Source organism: Telopea speciosissima, chromosome 2, assembly GCF_018873765.1.
Source record: "Telopea speciosissima isolate NSW1024214 ecotype Mountain lineage chromosome 2, Tspe_v1, whole genome shotgun sequence".
Classification (NCBI taxonomy): Eukaryota; Viridiplantae; Streptophyta; class Magnoliopsida; order Proteales; family Proteaceae; genus Telopea; species Telopea speciosissima.
Genome location: NC_057917.1, coordinates 7,783,335 through 7,794,551, shown reverse-complemented (window position 1 = coordinate 7,794,551; position 11,217 = coordinate 7,783,335). Strand labels below are relative to the sequence as shown.

At 37.2% G+C, this 11,217-nt stretch overlaps 1 pseudogene; it reads left to right on the top strand.

Annotated features, from left to right (window-relative positions):
- The first annotated feature begins 3,295 nt into the window (after positions 1-3,295).
- Positions 3,296-5,795, top strand: LOC122650398 (annotated as a pseudogene).
- Positions 5,796-11,217: the final 5,422 nt, after the last annotated feature.

Sequence of the window (11,217 nt, the reverse complement as noted above, 5' to 3'; positions counted from 1 at the left end):
TGAAGGTTCATAATACCTCTCTCTCATATATGTCACTCATTTTTACAACCCCCATTGATGCTCACGATGAAGTAAAACCGCCTACTAAGCCAAATGTACAACAAAAAATATTATATGAGTAATGCTAGCATTATGACATCGTAACAATACGATAATGTCTTAGCTGCTCAATATGGAGGCTATTGTCGTAAAATTTTGAAGCCGTAAAACTATCATTTCATTCACACATTCATGTTAAATAAATATATTATTTGTGACATTTCAAATAACTATATAGAACACACATATAAAAAAAAAGGGTCCAGCACTAGGGTTTTTTTAAGTGACAACTGCCAACCTGACGCACCAACTGTCCTTTTTTTTATACATGTAGCCAAGATTGGTAGGGTGGTTGTTGATGAATTGATTTAACCCATTTAAGTGATTAGAAAGATTGATGATCCTTTGGATTAGCCAAATGCCAGTTTTCATGATCAAATTTAATTTATGATGACTTACTATGTATTTGACTTACATTGTTATGGCAACTATCCTCATTCTTTTTAGGAAAAAATATCTCTACTTGGTGGTGTTTCCTACGCCCTCTCACAAGGCACTGTGAGATGACGTATGGTGTAGAGACCATGCGGCCAAGTAGAGATCCCTTACCCTTCTTTCTTTTAAATAAAAGTTGAAATAATAGATTTTGGTTTATTATTAGGAATCTTAGGTCTTTATTGGATAATAGGTAGCTTTGAATTTCGGGATTTGTTCGAAAAATTTAATAACTCCCTAAATTTATAAATTAAGAACTCTCACAACAACAAGGTCTACTCGACATGGATTAGGCGTTAATGAAACCTTTCACATGAATCTTTCACAAAAATTTCAACTAATATTATCAACTAATCAGCTATTCCTCCCATTTCGTCAAGATAAATAAGACGTATTCTATCGTAACTCATTCCTGCCAAGAAAAACAGTGCAACACCAATAAATCCATGAGAGATTATTTGACGTTTAGGCGATAAAATAGTTTTAGGAACAAGCAAATCATAGTAATTTTCACTCCCACCCCCAACCATTTTTTCATATCTTGCGATCTATCCATCAAAATCATTCTTATCAATATATCTTTTTTCTCGGTATCTTTGATTAGTTTGTTGTTTACTTTTATAGACTAATGAAATACTTATGGTTTGATAAATAAAAAATTTCCCATCCCATTTTATAGACAGACGAATCGGTTCGATAATAAACATCCCCCTTTTTATCAATTCTGTAAAAGTTAGATGCCTCTAAATCAGCATTACGTTCAGACTCAGCTCTCCTCTTTGAATAGAGGATATAATAATTTCTTTTGGGTTTATCAGTTTTTCTTTATTTTGCCATGTGGGTCATTTTGTTTTGTTTGGATGGAAACCTACAAAGTGATAGAGGGAAACATTTGTATCAATAAGTTCGAGTGCTAAATCTTTTTGGTATCCCTTTCATTTGTTTAAAGGGATTCCTCCGAGAAAGGATTCTTTGATTTTGACTAGTGATTTTTGCAGAGAATGAATAATATACACTGTGTATCATGTCTGCAATTTGTCACTTTAAAGCATAAAATTGTACAAAAAGTTCTTTAATCATGTCAAACAATAGAATTTGTACTAAACGTGTTCCATTGAGCATCAAAACCTTCAAAATCACTCCATAGAAGTGATACCAAATGCTACTAGCTGCCTCATGGTGGGGAATAAATTCACCTAAGTAGGCTCACCTATTGGTCCCTACACTTGATCAATTCTTTATGTGTAACAATACATTATATGTACTTTATGAAAATGGTAAGGAAATTTTTTAATTTTGATGTATTTAAAACTTGACACCTTCTTTTAATCGACCTTGTCTTATTCCTAAAAGTTATTTTAAGTTAAGGTACAAAAGGATTTTCAAAAATAATTTAAAAATGATATATCATTATGTTATTATCAAAAGATGTCATTATCATTCACATTTTTCAAGTATACACGTGAAATGACAATATTTACCCTCATTAGAAAAAAAAATTGTATGTTATACTAAAAGAGCAAAAAAGTAAGGTTACTAATACATGATGATAGAATGGTTTCATAAATAAAGGGATAAAGAGTTCATTTCATGTGAGGAAGAGATACAGAGAGGACGCCAACATATCGTCCGTCCCTCATTGGTTCAGCTAAGAGAACCTTTTCCTTATATTTATTTTCTTTTTACCTCCATAGATTCAATATAAGGTGGGATTTCAATATCAGGAAGAGGGTTCTTTGAGCAAGTGGCATAGAGGAGGGCACTAATATGTGATGATAGAACGGTTTCGTAAATAAGGGGATAGAGAGTTCATTGCATGTGAGGAAGAGATCGATAAAGAAAGGATGCTAACATACCCTCCGTACGTCCATGGTCCAGCTAAAAGAACCTTTTCCTTATATTTATTTTCTTTCTACCTCCATGGACTCAATATGAGGTGGGATTTCTTTTTTCTTTCCAAAAGTGCACCTCCTTGCAAGATTATAGTAATTTAAAAGATAACACCATCTTTATAACTATTCAGGGATTACTGACATAGTACACTTTGTAGAGACACGTGACAATCAGTTACATATAACATCAAGGAGGGTGATCTCTATCACACTTAACAAAGTTCATGAGCTAACATAAACATTTTGCAACCTTAACAAGAAAAAGGCAAAACAGTCTAACATACTTTGCCAAATTAGTGGATATTGAATAAGCATTGATCCGTCTTCTCAAAGGATTCTATGTTTAACTCTTTTTATTTTTCAAGAAAACAAGAAGTAATAAAGTGGATCTCTTATCTACAAAGTTTAGTCCAGCTTTTAGCTTTTGTTAATTAAGGATGTTGGTTGGTTGCATTGCAAGTTGGTGCATGCCCCACAAGAGGTCAAGGGATAGATTCTCCTGGATTGCATATTGTGCCAAAAAAAAGGCACCTTTCTCCCCCTCCCCCCTCCCCCCTCCCCCCCTAGTTGTAGATTGTGGGCTTGTCTTAGCCTTCCCTTTAGCTTGTAGTTGGCCTATGGGCCCTTAAGTAGGATAGTACCAAAAAAAATATAAAAATAAAAAATAAATAAAAAAAATTAAGGATGTTGGAATGCACAAGGGTGCCATTGAGTTCTAATGCCAAAGGCCTAACTTAGTGGAGCCCTTAGACTTGACTACCAGACTAGTTGAGATTGTTTTTCCATGCACGAGGCTGCTGGGCTGGTTGGTATATAAATGAGGCATCACCTCTCCTATTTGATTCAATAGATCAGGTGGATTTCTTTTACATTTCTCTCTTTTCTAGCAAAGGCTACTTCATAAACAAGTGATTGACATTGTTAGTTTTAAGTTTTTAATTAAAAGCTTTCATATAGTTTTGGTTTGAGATGGAAAGGCAAATATTGATGATAAGTCAATACTTGTGTCGTTTGTTCCATAAGGCAAAGCTATTGTTGGCTGTGTTAGTGTTGCAGTTTGGAATTGCAGGGCTTGCTATCATTGTCAAGATTGCTATGGATAAGGGGATGAGCCATTGTCAACCGTCACGCCATTGCAACTGCTGTCATCTTCCCCTTTGCTATCATCTTAGAGAGGTTTGTGTGTGTGTGTGTGTGTGTGTCCATTATTTGAAACAGTTTTCTTAGCTGTGGTTCTGTTTGTAAAGAACTAATAATTCTCTTTGTTCTCAATTTGTACTGGTTGGCTTAGATTTTAAGCTTATATTAGATAGATTTAAAGAGTTTTGCTAACCTCACAATTCTCTTACTGTCCTTTCCAAACAAGTCCCATGGCATACTGGTTTAGGGAACCTGTAAAATAGGAGGAATATAAGAAATTATAATTATCTTTTGGACAGGAGATTTGGCTGTAAGATTCATGAGGATCACAGATTCTGTGAAGTTCGCATTTTTGAGATTTAAATGTAAAGAATTTATTCTCTTCAGTTTTCAACATCTTGGAGGCTCCCTAAATTAGAGATGTAAGCAAAACAGAGGAACTGTTTAACCTCTCTCTCTCTCTCTCTCTCTCTGGTGTTAGGCTGATTGGCTCTAGACCAGTCAGATTAGCAATAGGATTGCCTATTTGATCCAATCCTGAATAAATTGGGTTTTGACTTTTGAGTATCCATAAAACTTATAACTTGTATTAGTATTTTGGCAAATATTAATGCAGCAGCATGACTTGAACTCTGTTTCATGTTTCATCAGGAAGGTGAGGCTGCTGATGACAGTATCCATCTTCGCCAAGATCACATTTCTCGGATTGTTAGAGTAATCACTATAACCATTACATATACTTGAGTGGAATCTTATTGGATAGATAGTCTCTCTTGTGAGCTAAAGAAAACAATCTAGCTAACACTGCGAACTAAACTATTTAACTTATTCTCTACAGACCAGTACTTGACCAGAACTTATACTTTGCTGGAATGCAGTATACCTCAGTCACATTCACCACAGCCATGTCCAATATGCTTCCTGCCTTGATCTTTGTAATGGCTTTCCTACTTAGTAATTCCTCTGTTAATGGTATTTTATTTTGCCACTTAATTTGTTTCTCATACCTCTTCAGAAAGCTAACTTCCCTGCATAATTATACTATACATGAGTTTTTCAGTCACTGTTTGATGCTTTATACATATGGGTTAGTTCATGGTAATGACTTTTGAGTGTGAAATATGTGTCAAAAGTGGCTAACTTGAGTTGGTGGTGAGTGATTTAAAGGATGGAGAAAGTGAATATTAGGAGATCAAGAAGCATAGCTAAGGTGGTTGGAACTATAGTGACAATTGGGGGAGCAATGCTAATGACCCTAATCAAAGGTCCCTCCATAGATTTGCCATGGACCAAAGGAAGAACAGGAAGCCAGTTAGATAGAACAGAGGCCAGTGACCATCAACAACCTCTTAAAGGAGCTCTTATGATCACAGCAGGTTGCGTCTGCTGGGCTGGATTTGTCATTCTGCAGGTAAGCAATCTCTCCCACAATTCACCATCCATGCATAGATAATCAATAACTAGTCTTAATTTCTTGTGCTGTACTAGGCAATCACATTACAGACATATCCAGCTGAGCTCTCTCTCACTGTTTGGATATGTTTGATGGGCACGATCGAGGGCACCTTGGTTACTCTAGCAATTGAACACGGTAACACTGCTATCTGGTCTCTTCATTGGGACATGAAACTTGTGGCTGTCCTCTACAGTGTAAGTCATGACTTCAGTCCATAGAAAATAGGCCAAGAATATTCTTCTCTTTAATTTGGTTTTAACCTATGGAGCTTATTGTAAATTGTTGAGAATTCACTCAAATGCTTGCAGGGAATAGTGTGTTCTGGGATAGCTTATTCTATCCACGGAATGATAATGATGGAAAGAGGACCAGTTTTCATCACATCTTTCAGTCCCCTAAGAATGGTTATTGTTGCTGTACTGAGTACTTTCATTTTAGGAGAACTGCTATGTGTAGGAAGGTACGAATCAAAACCCTTTCACCATGAATAATCATTTTTAAAATAACAGCTAATTCAAGATCTTTTTATCACATTACAATTTTGCAGCATAGTTGGGGCAATAGTCATAGCCATTGGATTGTATCTTGTGGTGTGGGGTACGGGCAAAGATCACAAGTCTCCACCAGTAGTCCTAGCCGAACCGCCAACGGCGATCGCCAGTAACGGAGAGAAGAAGAATAATGACAATGAATTTGCCATCATTGTTTTGGCCAAAACAGGAATGACAACAACAACCCAGGAACCCTCTTCAACAGGAGATTTTAAGCACTAGAGGTCAATTTGATTGTACCCAGTTTAAAATTTTGTTGGGAAATCTCAGAAAGTAGGTATATTTTAAGTTCTATTTAGTCCATGGAGCCTTCAACATTACTCTTGTTAAGCACCACAAATCTTGTTACAACAAATGCTCCCTTGCTCTCTTTGTAGTGTGCACCAGTGATCCAGAGGTTGTAAGTTGGGCCCAATCACGCTCAAACATGGGTGTAGTTCTCGGTATCGGTTACCAGTGATACTAATATCTATACCGATATATCGGTTATGGCCGATATCAATACGAATTATCTGATACAGCTGATCCAATACTAATACTTAAAACCCTGTGATCTAAAATGAGCTGGGCTAGGCTAGGCTTGACCTCAATTTGGACAAAAATTAACTATCAATTTTCGAACCCAATCCTAGCCCACTTGCATCCTATACAATGGATAGTTGATATCGTCAAACTCATTAAAATTATGGGAAAAGGAAAAGGAAGTACACACTGTTAATGTGTACTTCTTTCTCACATGCTCTCTCCTAATTAAATATACTATTTTACTTCACTCTATTGGCTTGACGTCTATGATGACAATAGAGAGACAACATGTAGATCTCTCCCTACAACAATTATTTTGAGGGGAGGGGGTGTTATGGGTTGGGATGGATTTAAGCCAGAGAGCACAAATATAACAGGTCAATAAAGGGCAATGAAGCACAAGCACAGATCCAAACCGAACCAGATCAAAACCATACTTTAGCTTAACAGTTTGGTTCAATTTGGCCCAATACAAACCCGAAACTGATCCAACCCGACCACTTGACACCCTTAAAGCCAAAGATCAGAGATGAAGGTTCATAAGATGAAGCCAGCAAAGCGTATTAGTCCATTACTTTCCCATATTGATGTCTCTTCCTTGTGGTATCAAAATTCTTAGGGGAAATATCATCCCCCTCCCCTCTAAGTATCCATAATAACCCTACCCCAAGTTTTGAATAATGATCATGCCCTCCCCTAATTTTGAAAGATTCTATCAACTGCACCCTAAGTGGCTAACGGTGTTATCCCTTCTTTCTTCTTCTTCATCTTCTTCTTCTTCTTCTTCTGTAGAGTTTTTGTTTGGGAACGGACGAGGATCGGTGCAACGGTGTTGAGTCGTTTATCATTCAGCGGAGCATGATGCAATGGAGCTTCTGGGACTGGATATTACCCATCTCTTTCTCCATACGAAACTGAAACCCAAGCCCTCATCTCCATCTCCAATCTTCTTCCCGCCGCCTTCTTCTTCTTCTTCTTCTCCAAACACCCTAACCGAACCCATCTCTCCTCTGAACTTCAAAACCCATCTCTCTTTTCCTTTCATTAACCAAATTTATCATCACCGTGACCCACTCCCTTTTCAAAACCCCAAAAAACGATACCCAAAATTCTGGATTCCAAAATTTGCAGGTTTAAGGTGATTTCAGATAGAAACCAAGATATTGATCTGATGCCCACCAAACTAAGGTCGAAAGTTACCTAGGAGATGCTCTTTGATGTCCCAAAAGTTGGGGCTAAACAGGTTACAAAATCAGGTTTAATTAACAAATCAAACCAGGCTGAAATAGATAGAAAAACAGAGCATCCGCTGGTACTATCAGTATTTAAATTTGACAGAACTAGGATTTGAACTCAAGATTCAAGAGATTTACTTTAACACACTCAAAGAGACTTGGAAGAGCTTAACAATCCCACCGAGTGGAGATAATATATCAAGGGATAAATTCTAAAAATTTCAAGTTAAACAGATCAATATATTCTAAGATATGTCAATTCTTAATATAGGGAAAAGATGTAGAGATTTATCAGCAAAGACCAAACCTAATCTCAGACCAGCCTCCAACTACTATCGAGTAGCCCTTCTAGTTTGATCTCCAAAATATCAGCAGCAGTTGATGCTCAGATGGGGATATCGACTGAACTAGGATTTCAGCAATAAAACCCCTAGAACCAGATCCCATGCACTATTCTGCAGGTCCTCCGATCAGCAATCCAAGCAATACTTTCTCAACGGCCTTATAACAATTGAATACGTTGTAGTAGCAGAAATTAACAATAGATCAGAGTTGGTATTTGCAGCAGATCACAGTCACGTAATTGATTGGAATTGAAAAAAAAAAATAGAAAATAGAAGAAAGTACAAGATATGATAACAGGATTGAGTCTCTCACTAGGGGTGGGGCGTGCGAGGAAGAAGAAGAAGATGAAGAAACGAAAAAGGGGTTTTCGGGGGCAGAAGATGAAAAAGGGGTTTGGCCTTTTGGGGTTCAAGTGGGTAAAATTGAAATAAAATTATATTAAAGGTAATCTGGGGTTTTAGAAAAATTGGAAACACCCACGTCCCCTTAGTTTCGATTTTAATGCAGGACTTCCTAATGGCTCATGGTATTAGTGAACTGTTAGTTTTTAAAATAAAAAGACCATTTTATCCTTTTAGTTTGGTGACTTATGTTAAGTACCATTTGACTCTTATTACCATTGTTCTCCTCTAAAGGGTAAAACGGGAGGTCCAAAAACAAATTCAGCAATGACGGAGATATCTCCGTCTTCAACCTTCGCTTAAAACAAAAAAAATCAGAAAACGCAAGGGGTTTTGTGATTTTCAGCCGCCGACTCCGACTCCGACTCATCCCAATAGTATTCTGCCTCCATAATTCTGGCGAATGACGACGTGACTCCGACGACTTGATGTCTGTCCGATCGTCGTTCTAATGCCCATAGGAAACCCTTAATCTGATTGAAACTCCTAATAAAACCCTTCTTTTAATGGCCGATTCAAGTACCCTTAAGCAGAGAGCACACTGCCCCTTGCTGGCTGGGCGGCCATGACTGCACAGCCCTTGCGGCTACGTTCGGTCATGGCTGCATAGCATTTGTGGGCCTTAATATATACCTGCTATGGTGCTTCAAACGGCAGCCAAGGCTGCCGATCATGGTGGCCTGTGGCTGCCCAATTTATATATTTTTTTAATGTCAATGGCTGTCATTGTTTCATGTCATAATATTAAACTGAAGTCTGCAAACCAGTGAGGTCTAAATAGAATCGGCAGCAAGTAATGGAGAGAAACATATTAGATTAGGGTTAGGGTTTAAGAGGGAAAATTGGGGTTTCTAGGGTTTGGCTGGTCAGAACCAGCTATAACTTGGATCGAGTTCTCCAATGGGGCAGGGGAGCACTCGATCAAAGTATAGGCAGATTTCCACGGCTGTTTTGGGCTGAGATGAAAATAGATCTTGGAAAAGAAAGGGGAAAGGGAATCCTGGGTTTGGGGATTTTGAAATTGTTGGTGATAAACAAACTTGAAATCATAACTTGCTGATGATGAACCTGTTTGGGTGTCCTGCAACCTATTTTTTCTACATATATGGAATGTTCTGATGTTCCCAATCCCCCATCTTCCACGGATTAGAGATGATTTCTTGGTTAGTTTGAACCAATTTAATATGGATTTTCAGTTACTTATAGGTTTATTTTAAGCTGATGTAGTAGTTCAGGGATGGGGTTGCTCGTTAATGGCAGCAGCACTCGCCGGAGAAGAAAGGGATAGGGTTTGGGCTATGGTCTTTATAAGAGAAAAATTATCCATTGCAAAAATTGAAGGGTAATATAGTCATTTTTTAAATGTTTAACTACACTTAACGGTTCAAACTTAACGGTAGAGGCTTATTTGTAAGCCTCCCAATCATCCAAGGTGTTACACGTAAAAAATGAAACTAAGGGGTGTTTTGTTATTGTTTCAAATAGCAGGGGTGCATGTAATTTGCTCTAGAACCATTCAAAAGTAAGGGAGGGTATTATCAAAAACTTGAGGGTGTGTTCTGATTAAGGGTGTCAAAATGTAATCGAACTAAATACCGAATCCAAAATCGAGCCGAATTAATTGAACTGAACCAAATTAATTTGGTTCAGATTCGGATATCGATGTAAGAACCATCGATTCTAACTGAAACTGAACCGAATGACCGAACCTAAATCCCTAGTTTTTTTAGTTTTACAATTTTATGTTTGACAGTTGACCTTTAGGCTTTAAATGCTTTATTCCTTCATTCATTTGTCACAGGAGACTTTTTACCTTCCAAAGTTCCAAGTTCCAACCTTTTATAATTTTTGAACTAAATGGATTTTTAAATTGTGCATTTAAAAATGTAAGACCCAAAAATACAAGATGGGCATTTGTGACTTTTAGTAGCAGATGTTGCTGGTAAGGGTGTCAAAACTAAACCGAAACCGTTTATCGAAATCGAACTGAACCATTTAAACTGAAACCGGTAGACTGTTTAGTTAAATGGTTCGGTTCTGGTTTTAGAAATGACACCGTTTATTTAATCAGTTTGATTCGATTTAGACCGATTAATCCAACGGTTTCAAACCGTGTAATCCAATTAAAACCGATTATAACCAAACCGTCCAACCGCTTAAAAACTTAACAAAAAGATTTTCTTTATAAACAAAAAGTCAAAACCTAGCAAATAATAACTAGTAAGCAGCCATGTTTCTTCATTAATGATTTCTTTTTTCCAAAAGAAAAACTCATAACTTAGTAAGTAATTAGTAATAACTAAACTAATAACTAATATTAACAAATAGAGTAGAAAATGTGTATAAAACCATCTAACCAAAACCGTGTAAAACCATATAGAACCATTTAACCGAAACCGTTTACCAAACGGTCACGGTTTTGATTATGAGACCGTTTAGTTAAACGGTCTGGTTACGGTTTCTACCCTCAAACAGTTAAAACCAGACTAAACCGAACTGTTTAACTAAAACCGGACCGTTTAACACCCTTATTTGTTAGGAATTTAAAGCCAAATAGTAGAACCGTTTAGCAAACCGAATAGGAACCGGGTTATATAATCGAATTAAAACCGTATCAAGACCCGAATTGGAACTGTATTCTATAACCAAATTGGAACCGTAATCGAACCAAACCGAGCAAGTTCGGATTTGGATTTAATTCTAGAACCGAGGCGGATCTCGGTTTGGATTTGGATCACTCTATCACTTCATGGAACCGAATCGAAACTAAACCGAATGACCGAAACCGAACCGATTGACACTAAGGGGAGTGATATTTCCTCAAATTCTTATTATACCTACACATTACCTCCAAACATTTGAAATATGACGAACTTGAAAGGCAAGAAAATTCCAAATGATTTACAATCCAACCTGACACTCCCCATAGACTTTTCCCAGAAAAAGTCCATTTGTTTTTTAATCATAATCTCACCTGGGATTTGGATCGGCTAAGACAGCTTGTCACTGCCTTTGCTTCTGTTATTCCCCTCATTCCCATTTCTAAATCATGTGATTCTTGCTGGTGTACCCTTGCTAAAGATGGCCGGTTTAATACTAAACGTGCGGCTAACTTTCTCAACTCATTCCACTAATCGT